Raw genomic sequence first — 11,888 nt, 5'->3', positions numbered from 1 at the left:
GTGTGTGTGTGTGTGTGTGTGTGTGTGTGTGTGTGTGTGTGTGTGTGATTTAGTTCAGTTAACTATGGCCCCAGCTGAAAACAAGGAACAAGACAGGAGCCTACCACAGAGGGCCTCTGAAAGACTTTACCCAGCAGGGTATCAAAGCAGATATTGAGACTCATAGCCAAACTTTGGGCAGAGTGCAGGGAATCCTATGAAACAAGGGAGGAGATAAAAAGATCTGGAGAAGACAGGAGATCCACAAGGAGAGCAACAGAACCAAAAAATCTGGGCACAGGGGTCTTTTCTGAGACTGATACTCCAACCAAGGACCATGCATGGAGATAACCTAGAACCACTGCACAGATGTAGCCCATGGCAGCTCAGTCTCCAAGTAGGTACCCTAGTAAGGGGAACAGTGAACTTTCTCTGACATGAACTCAGTGGCTGGCTCTTTGATCACCTCTCCCTGAGTTGGGAGCAGCCACAGGGGAAGACAATGCGGCCAGTCCTGATGAGACCTAATAGGCTAGGGTCAGATGGAAGGAGAGGAGGATCTCCTCTATCAGTGGATTGGGGAAGAATCATGGGAGGAGAGAAGAGAGGGAGGGTGGCATTGGGAGGGGACAAGGAAAAGGGCTACAGCTGGGATATAATGTGAATAAATTGTAATAAATAAAAAATAAAGAAGAAAAAATGGTTTCATCTAGGTATGATAGTGCAGGCCTATAATCCCAACAATCAGAAGGCTAAGGGAAGCCGATCCGGAGATGGAAAGCAGAGGACCATAAACTGAGCTCTAAGCCAACCTAGGTTATAAGGAAACCACAATTCAAACAGCAACAACAACAAACTGGCCCCTAGAAATCCAGCATTGTCTGGCCTCTTACAAGCTGTCAGACATCTCCTGCCATGTTTTTTCCCCATGTACGTGCCGGCAGCCTCACCATCTTCTTCACTGTGCCTGGAACACCCAAGCTGGTCTGTGGCTGAAGGTGTGAGCACAGTTTTCCCTGTCTTGACCATTCTTCTTGCAGCTGTCATCAGGCCTTAAACCCTCGCTTTCCTCATATGTCTGTTCAGATGTCGGCCCTCCCGGGAAGCCTTTCCTGCACATTCCTCCATCATCTCCTACTCCCTTGCCTTGTTTCTTTAGGAGTGTCCTGGCGTTGTGTTTCTTTGTCTTCCTTGTGCTCTGTCTTTCACTACCAGAGAAAGCTGTGAAATCAGGGATGTTTGCTTATCTGTTTGTCCAACAGTCTGAGTCTAGAGCAGCCTGGTATAAAACAGGTATGCATTGTGTTAAACTTTCTTCATAAATGAATGGAAAGCAAGAGGAATTATTAGAAAAGACTCTAAAATAGGTTGATTTAGTCCTACTATTTCCATGTTTTCATAGAAAGTTTGAAGAAAAAAATTAGAGAAACCATATCAGAAAGTACTTTTCATTCTGAAGCTTCATTTCAGACTTCAAGTTTTCTTTTATTTGCCAGCAAATTTTCCTTACCTGTTTCACCAAATAGCACTGAATGTGGTTGCTACTGACAGAAACAAACAAAAATGATTCTGGCAAGACACAAGTTATAGCTCTCTCTCTCTTTCCCTCCCTCCCTCCTTCCGTCCTCCTCCTTCTCTCCCCTCCCCCTCTCTCCTTTTTTCTGAGACAGGGCTATGCTATGCAGACCAGACTGGCTTCAAAATCAAAATCCTCCTGCCTCAGCCTCATGAGTGCTGGGATTACAGCATGTACCACCATGCCTAGCTTTCAGTTGCTTTCATCAAGGCTGTTAGCATAAGAGTGCCTCATGGATCTCATGAGATGAGTTCATTTGGGACCTAGCAGCCATTCTACATGCCTGTTTAATTCTTCTCTGACTCACCAAAGGGATTTTCTCTTTCATTATCATAGCACGTGGTCAAAATGCCCAGAACAGTCTTTTCAAACCCTCAGTGCCGTGGACAGCAGAGGATAATGAGCATCTTTGGATTGTAGCTCTAAATCTCTTGCAGAGGACATCAGGTTGTGTGGTTTAGGTCACATGTCCTCGGGCCTGTAACAATATCAGCAATGACCAAAAGTCCAGGCTGTCATTGCAGCTGCCCACATTGACCTTAAGGTGGGGAAGGGGATGGGTGTCTCTGTAGGAGGGCGATGAGCTGGCAAGATACTGAAAGAAGTCTCCTTTATTACTCATCTCTGCCTCCCTACCCTCCCGTGTGAGAGCTGCTAAGTTGCCTGGGGAAAGGACTGCTGCTTCTTATCTTAGTAAATCCCCGGATACCAGCATTGTGTGTTGCATAAGGGAATGTTCAGTGTGTCACCATGCTCATACTACTATGTAATGCTTCTTGGCATTAAGAAAATTTTTCAAAAATTTCTAAATGGCAACTTTGGAAATCCCAGTGGGCTATCACTGGAATGTGGATGAAGATGATATGCTCACATGCTTTCCATTGGGAATGAAGGGGCAAGGACACTCTTTTGCCTCATTTTGAGAGAGAAAGTGTAAAGAGAAAGATGTTTTGAGTACAGGTCCCTAATCACTCTTTGCCTTGAAATCAGTGTTGCTAGAAAGCTCTGGGCATCGACTGAGTATATATATCACAGGACCTGATGCAATGTGTATCAGCATTGTTGATAGTGTTGATTTCTCCTTTTCTTTCATGTATCACTTTTGACACAAAGTATTTTCTCTTCAAAGTACAACTTGAATGTCAGCACCTCTGCATATGCAACACGCAACACTGACACAAGCTGCCCTTTCTCCCAGCTGAATCCCACCGGAGTCTCCTACTTGACTCACAGTATGTCTTTCACATGTGATTTTATTGAAGTGCTCCTTTACTCCCAGTAGACACTCAACAGACAAATGTGAAAAACCCTTAAAAATTCACTTAAATTGCCAGTGAGAAAGCACCGTTTTGTTTGGGAGAAGCCATCAAAGATAGCTAATTTCTGTGGTTACATTACAATGTACAAAAAAAAAAATGTTGGAAGGAAAGATACAAATACAAGGGTTATTATTTATGAATTATAGTTATTCTGATTTTCTTTTTGCTAAAATAGCAGTTTTTAAAATTGAAAATTGTTGTTGTTGTTTAAGTAAAATCACAAATAAAAGCATGTGAAAGTCCAGAACTTGGATTCCAGTACCAACTGCTGTATATGACTTTCAGATTAAGTTCGTGCATCTGTAGGCTTCAGTTTTCTCTTTAGTAAATGGCAGGCAGGTTCCTCTGCTGGAGTCAGCCACACCCAGCCCTTTTTATTCTTCAGTGCTGGCTAGAGGTAGAACACCAATGGGCCAATCTAAATAGACAGGACTGTTTTCCTCCTTGGCAATCTTTAGGATGGTTCTTTTTCTTTAAGACACGGGTTCTCTTGCAGCCAAGGAGGCACCTCTGTGTCCCAGCAGCTGTTAGGTGACCTGTTCTCAGGATCCCATTCTCTCAGGACTGAGGGGACCTGTCCAGGAGTCCTGCCTGTGACTGGCAGGGAGAAAGAAGCAGGGTGTTGTGGCTCCTGTTTTTCTGGTTTGGGTGGGGTGGTGGGGTGGCCCTGAGCTGATGTGGACTTTCTTTGCTTTCTTTATTATCTGTCTTTCATTTCCTCCAGAAACAAGCTCAGGAAGGGGAAGCTAGCTCTTGGTGACCGTCTGATGGGAGATCCTCTAGGTTGGAAGACCAGCCTGCCAGCCATGTGTGCTGCCGCGACATCGCACTTTCGGGAGAGCCATCTCTAATTTGCATGTGTGCTCACTCTGTGCTGTCACAGAAAGCACTTGGGAAGGGAGGGGCTTTGAGAATTCTCTCTGGTGAGTAAGTTGTTTTCCATGTCACACAGCAGTGGCCTCTCAGTTTCAAAATCTCTAACCATAAGAAACAATGTCTTCATTGCATCCGCTCCTCCTCGACTTGTGACACTCCAAGTACAAATTTTGTGACGGAAGTATTGCACTTTTGCACCTGTCTGCCAATCATTTCCCAGAAGCCTTCAGGGAAGAACCAATGGTAACTTCTTGTGCCAACTAAGATCGCAGAATACAGCTGCTTCTTCCACAAAATCAGCAAACACTTCAGCATCTTTATTTTTTTTAATTTTATGTGTGTGTGTGGGTGCCCGCATGTATGTCTGTGTGCCATGTGTGCACAGTGCCTGTGGAGGTCAGAAGACACACCAGGTTGGCTGGAACTGATGTTACAGGTGTTTGTGAGGCACCCTGTGCATGCTGGGAACTGAGCCTGAATCCTCTACAAAAGCAGCAATTACTCTTACTCTCTCCAGCCCTCCAGTTGAGCGTCTCAGGGCAATACTGAGGCACCAATGGCTGGAAGAGTTGTTTTAAGGATTAGAGGAGCTAACACGGGCCAAATGATTAAATCCTGGCAGATGGTAAGTAGTCAATTAAAGTTAGTTATTGTTTGATTAATTATTGTCCCAATACATTTGTGATCCATATTCCTTTTCCTTCTGGGAGGAAAAATATTTAAGGCCGAGATTCTCAGTCCAGCCATAATAGAAAAATATATAGATATACTCTTAATGTAACTAAGGATTCTGTGAGAGGTGATGTTTTATGTAAGCAGGGGAAGTTATTTGTAAATGTTATCATCAACACAGGGCATATATTGAAAACCTGCCTGCCACCTGCAAGCTCTGGGTCAGAGGCCAAGACACAGAAATGTGCCGTGCACAAGTTTTTTGCTTTTTTATTTTAGCGTGTGTGTGTGTGTATGTGTGTGTGTGTGTGTGTGTGTGTAGTAGGTATGTATTTTCCATGCATGTAGGAGTCTGCAAGGCTGGAAGATGCTGTCAGATCCATCCCTAGAGTTACAAGCCATTGCCAGCACCTTTCGTGGGTGCTGGGTTCTCAGAGCTGGGTCTCAGCTCTGAGTTCAAGCACCTTACATCCCAGTTGTAGAGGCAGGACTTAGCATTTGTAAAAATCTGTAGGAGCAGGAAATCATTTCTAAAAAGGTTGTTTTCAGGTTTGGTTAGCGTATGTATTGTGCTCTAGAACTTTTTTTCTTGATAATACATGTCTGTAAAAGACATTATTGGAGGGGCCAGCAAGATAGGAAGAAGCACGTGTTGGAAGGCCTGAGAGCCCTGAGTTCAGTTCCTGGGGCCCGCATGAAGGAAGAAGGAGAAAACCGACTTTGGAAAGTTGTCTTCTAACCTCCCTCCATACTGGAATCATGGCACATGTGCATGCATGGGTGTGTACACACACACACACACACACACACACACCACACTAAATAAACAAATAAATGGAAATAAATAAATAAATAAATAAATAAATAAATAAATAAATAAATAGTTTAGATTATTAGATTCATGTGCTCAGTCCTTTCACAAAGAGGCCTATCTCAAAGCAGGCACCTATTTTTTAACTTTCTTTGTAAATCAATTTCTCCATTTCAGGTTTAACGTAAGGTATATTGCTACTGCTTTTGAGACTATGAAGTGACTAAGGACATTGTCCTATCGGTACCTGTCAGGGTAGGTGGGCTGTATGTGACTCTTGTGCAGTTCTCTCTGGAGGATCTGGCAAGGGGCCACTCTAGGCCCTACTCACCGTGACAATTAACTCTGCCACTAGTAGACGTGGAACTTCTAAGATGAGAAGGGCCAACGGCAGGAAATGAACACTCTGAAGGCCCTTCCTTCTAACGGTTCAAGGGGAAGAGCTGGACTCCTTGCTTCTCCTTAGGCAGCCCTCCCGACTAAGCTGGCTCGGAACATTGATGGCTAACAAGTGTATGAGGCAAAAAGAGAGCTGACCATGGGAAAACCCTGCCTGGCACACACACATGGAACATGCCCAGATGAACCCTGGCTCCTTTTCAGATTCCAGCATTTGGGTGGGAGGGGGAGGGGTTGTTACCCAAGCTGAAGGTACAGGTAAACCAACCAAAAGTCCATAGTCTTAAAGCTTTCTCTTTTTACTGAAAATGTAAAGCTTAACTGGTGTGTTCGGAAAGTTTGCAAAGTCTCATTGTGCTAACCCTTCTGTCAACTTGATTTATCCTCCGTGGTACCCTGATACCCTGTGAGTATAGGCGGAAAGTTCTGTTTCAGAGTCTCCTAGCTCCTTCTTATATTGGAAAAGGCTCCCGAACACTTGAAACTTAATTCCCGTGTATCTCTCTAGAAAAACAGACTTCTGGAGTCCTGGAACTAGTTTGAGCACTTTATAATCGTCTAAGATGCAACGCTGTTCATTTGTGGTGGGAAAGAACTGAAGAGATGGGCAAAGGAAGGATCAGTGTGTCTAGACCAGCTGTTCCTAACCTGTGGGTCGCAACTTTCTTGGGGGCGGACCAACCTTTCCACAGGGTCACAGAGCAGATATCCTGCATAACGGATATTTCCATTATAATTCATAACACTAGCAAAATGGCAGTTTTGAAGTAGGAACGAAATAATTGTACGGTTGGGAGGGGAGTCACCACACCTGAGGAACTGTATTAAAGGGTCCCAGCATTAGGACTGTTGAGAACCGCTGCTCTAGACTCTCCTAAGACAGAACTCACAGTATTACTAGGTTTGAACTATAAGGAGACCCGTACAAGTTAGGTTCCTAATTCACTGAGAAAGTTCTTTAGATAAGCACACAAACCACACCATGTGTTATTAAAACGCTCTCTGGGGCACCTGTGAGGCGATGGTGTTTTACTGCTGGGCATTTATGTCAAGGCCACAAGGAAACTAAGACTCTCCCTGGAGACTCCCATGCCTTGCCAGCACTGAAAGTGGAGGAAATAGTTAAGAGCAGGTACTTCTGAGTCAGCCTTATGGGGGAACTTTCCTTTTCTTTGTTGATACGCTAATGCAAATTCTTATTTTATTTTATTGTTGTTCCTTGTGATTTCTAAAGAAAACCAGTTGACCTGGCTCATGTTAAATAAGTTGGTTTTAACAAGGTTACAAGGAAATGTTTCTTTGCTAACTGAAAATGCCAGGAGCCTGAGAAATAGTCTGCCCCAGGAAAAGAGCACACCTGTGGGTATCCAACACCAAGGAGTCAGCCCTGAACACATACATACAAGTAACATAGAGACTGAGTGGGTTGTCTTAATGTACTTAGGTGTGTGTGTGTGTGTGTGTGTGTGTGTGTGCGTGTGTGTGCATAAGACAATAATTAATGGGAAAAAAACATGAATTTAAAAGAAAGCAAGTGATGGTTTGAAGGTAAGAAAGGGAATAAGGAAATGATGTCTTTATAATCTCAAAAAGTTAAATATATATATATATATATATATATATATATACAATAATTAAAAAAATAAAAAGGCAAAGTTTGAAGCATGGTAAATAGTCAAGCCTAAAGGAAGACATGCGGTTTTTTTTTTTTATTGTTTTATGCTTTCTTCACTATAATGTTACAAAGTCTAACAGTGAGGTGATACTTTTTTTTAGTTCAGAATCTAAGTGTGTAACGAGGACTACCTTCTTCATGGTAGCTGCCTTAAGAGATGGTTTTAGTCTTATTATGTGGCCATTAGACAAAGCAGTTTCAGAAAGAAGGAAGTTTTAGAGTACTTTTTAGCACCTGGGTGGGGTTTCCAGACAAACTGCCTACAATGGTTACAAATGAATTTTGTGTAAATATGGGACATATCTACATTAAAACCTCTTTTTTCACCTGAAGGTTAGATTTACCTGTGTTTGGTCATTGTGAATCCTGGTATCCCTAAGCCTGGGTACTTGTGTGAAAACACCTTAACCAATGCTAGCCTTCCTTGAAAGGAGGCTGTGACTTTAGCATTTACAGTCTGTGGAGGTAAAGGCTGATGTCAAGGATATAGCCACTTTTAGGCTGGTTTTCTGATGAGCCTTGTGCAGTGTCTCTGAAAGAAAGACTTGGAGCATTTACCAGGGGGTTTTGCAAAATTTTTTAATTGGTGTACAAATAATTTTCATACATATTCCAAAGTTTTAGTCAACACCAGGATTTGGAAGTGTGTAGCCTCCCAGTAGTTAGACACTGAGCAGGAAGTAAGGAAAGGGACCAGAGGTTTGTGAATAGTGTTAACTGCTAGTGTTGCATTAGGACTGGCATCAAGCACAAGACCTTTTACATTGTTGGCTGTCAATCCTGGCTAGGTTTTGTAACTCATTGACCTTAAAAACCCTCTGCTTTGGTTTAGAAGACTGCACAAGAAAAATGCTTCTCCAGAGATAATAAAACGAATTTATCCCTTGGTGAAATAACTCTCTCCATGAAAATTTTTGACCATTAATGGTGATTCCCTGTTACATCTGATGTGTTATGACATTCTGTTTTATACTTATTCTTTTTATGATGATTTTACTTAAAATTTAGTTAAAATTTTTAATTAGCATGAGTAGTATTAGATTTTATTTCTGTTACCACTCCCGCCTCCTCTTCTCCATCTTCCCCTGACACATTCTTACGGCCTTCAATCCCCTGGCCTCCTCTCAATTCACTCATGTCTGCCGAAGTGTTTGGCAGTCACTACTCCGTAAAGTGCTGGTGCATTATGGGTACTTTCTCAAAGTGTTAGTGTTATTGCCATAGTTGTTTTCATAATAGCACCATGATATTGGAACACTATTGTATTAAAATAGATGACTCTCTCTCTCTCTCCCTCTCAAAGATTAAATTGTCCCTGGGGAAGAGGAGTTGAGTGAAGAGTCCTCTGAGCTTCCTCCAAATGTGAAAGTTAAAGTGACTGAAAAAATAAATAAGGCGAGACAGGTATGGTGGTGTTGTTCTTTAATCCTAGCACTTGGGAGGCAAAGGTAGGTGGCAGGTGGGTCATTATGAGTTCCAGGCCAGTTAAGATAATGTAATACAAACATATTTCAATAAATAAATAAGGTGAAAACAATATTCTACTGAGACATGGCATTCCAGGGCTCATTTCTTGGCAGGTGGTTTCACCTTAAAATTAAAAACAAACAAAAAAAAAACCAAAAAACAAAAAAAAACAAAAAACCGAGGCTCTTTCAAAGTTATGAAAATAAAAAATTTGCTAAGTTGATTATGTGATCCTTAAAATACCACTGATACATGATAAGATATCACTAGAATCAAGCTTACACAGTTGGCAACTGTTTTTTATAAACAAAATACAAACACAGACACACACATACTCACAAAAATTATGTTTAATAAAAGGAAAAGCATAATAAATTATGTTAAAATCTATTGTGAGAAGCTTGCACTGAAAGACAAAGGTTGCTGGATAGTAGCTCAGTAACTGTACACTGGCTTAGCGTGCTCAAAGCCGTAGGTTCAAACCCCAATGCCACAAAAAAGTAAAAGCACAGCTATAAAGTGGAAGGGAAGACACTAAAAGCCCTCTCCAGTTATGATGTCTATGAACCAAAACAATGACAAGCATGGCACGGTAACCCTAGGGGGGCAGCAGTGGCATCCAAACCTTGGCAGTATCCAACAGCTCCCTACCTGGATGTAAGCCCTACTCCCAAGAGGGAAACCGTGCCTGGGACTGGACACATAGCTGCCTCTCCATCTATTCATGGATCTCAGAGAACCTTCACCCGCTGCCCTCTTCTAAATGAGCACAATTTCTAACCATTTTCCAAATATTTGTTCTTATGCTGCTAAATGTAGTCCTTACCCCTCAGCAAGAAAACTTCCAACAGACAGAAGCCACTACAGAAAACCACAACCAATCAAAATTCAGAGTTGTGGAGCCCAATTCCAATGGGTGTATCTACAAAACATCCACACTTAAGGCTCAGGGAACACTGTGGAAGAGGGGGCAGAAAGATGGTTAGCGCTAGAGGATAAGGAAATTTGCTGTGAGACTGTGTCTTCTAGTAATGTCAGAAGCTACACCCATGACATCTCACCAATGTGACTGCCTGAGCTGCACAAGGAAAACAACAATAAACGTACCAAAGTGAAAGATCAAGAGACCTCAACCCTACACAAAGAACTACTGGATGCTGAAAGTGGGAGAAATCGTCTTTACCCAGGAAGAGCACAGCAACTGACTATCTAACACCAAATGGGCAGCCCTGAAAACACACGTACAGGTAACACTGAGCAGACTGAGCAGGTTGTATTTAGGAATAGATGTGAATTTACACACACACACCAATCAATGGACAAAAAAGGCCATGAACTTGAAAGAGAGCAAGGAGGGGTGCATTCGAGGGTTTGGAGAGAAGACAGGGAAGGAGGAAATGATGCAATTGTATTATAATTTCCAAAATAAGAGAGCTAAATTTAAAAGATTATTTGAGGAAAAATTAAAGAATGTATTTTTAATAATAATAGTAGATAAATCACCCATATCCATAATATAAATAATTTTTACAGGTCAATAAAAAAGATTCTCAGTAGAATGATATCAAAAAGACTTAACAAAAATAGCACAAATAGATAATCAGTTTACTTAAAAGTATTCATCTTCCGCCATCAAGGAATTGCAAGTCAAAAGTACAGTGTGATCTAATACTTACCCACTAGAATGACTACTATGAAAAAGATGAAAAACGCTAGGTCTTGGTAATAACACACAGCAACCAGACTGCATTATTCATGGACATATAAATTAATATAATCTTGTGGAAAACAACATAGCAGTATCCACTAAAGCTTGACACATACAGTTCCGAAAGCCTAGCAAATCTGCTCCTGTGTACATGCACAGCAGAAATGCATACATGTGTTCACCACAAAACAAGCACTAGGACACAAGTGACAACACATGCTGGAGAGGATGTGGAGAAAGGGGAACCCTCCTCCATTTCTGGTAGGAATGTAAACTTGTACAACCGCTTTGGAAATCAATCTGGCTCTTTCTCAGACAATTAGAAATAGTGCTTCCTCAAGATCCAGCTATACCACTCCTGGGCATGTATCCAAAATATGCTCAAGTATACAACAAGGACATTTGTTCAACCATGCTCATAGCAGCCTTATTTGTAATAGCCAGAACATGGAAACAACCCAGCTGTCCCTCAACTGAGGAATGGATACAGAAACTGTGGTACATTCACATAATGTACATTTACATAATGTACAAGAAAATCATGAAATTTGCAGGCAAATGATGGGATCTAGAAAAGATCATTCTGAGTGAGGTATCCCAGAAGCAGAAAGACACACTTATAAGTGGATATTAGACATATAATATAGGATAAACATACTAAAATCTGTACACCTAAAGAAGTTAAGCAAGAAGGAGGACCCTGGGTAAGATGATCAATCCTCAGAAAGGCAAACAGGGCAGACATTGGAAGAGGGAGAAAACAAGAAACAGGACAGAAGCCTACCACAGATGGCCTCTGAAAGACTCTAGCTATACCCAGCAGTATAGCAAAGCAGATGCTAAGGCTCATAACCAAACTTTGGGCAGAGTGCAGGGAATCTTATAAAAGAAGGAGGTGATAGAAAGACCTGGAAAGGACGGGAGCTCTACAAGGAGACCAACAGAACCAAAAAAATTGAGCCCAGGGGTCTTTTCTGAGACTGATACTCCAACCAAGGACCATGCATGGAGATAACCTAGAACCGCTACACAGAAGTAACTCATGGCAGCTCAGTCTCCAAGCGAGTACCCTAGAAAGGGGAACAGAGACTGTCTCTGACATAAACTCAGTGGCTGGCTCCTTGATCACTTTCCCTGAGGGGGGAGCAGCCTTGCCAGGCCACAGAGGAGGACAATGCAGCCATTCCTGATAAGACCTTATAGGCTAGGGTCAGATGGAAGGGGAGGAGGACCTCCCTTATCAGTGGGCTTGGGGAGGGGCATGGGAGGAGATGAGGAAGGGAGGGTGGGAATGGAAGGGAATGAGAGAAGGGGCTACAGCTGGGATACAAAGTGAATAAACTGTTATTAATATAAAAAATTAAAATTAAATAAAAAAATAAACACGAGGATATGTGAAGTTGGAC

This window comes from Psammomys obesus, unplaced genomic scaffold (assembly GCF_907164565.1).
Source record: "Psammomys obesus unplaced genomic scaffold, mPsaObe1.curated_primary_1811, whole genome shotgun sequence".
NCBI lineage: Eukaryota > Metazoa > Chordata > Mammalia > Rodentia > Muridae > Psammomys > Psammomys obesus.
This window is presented reverse-complemented; position numbering follows the sequence as displayed.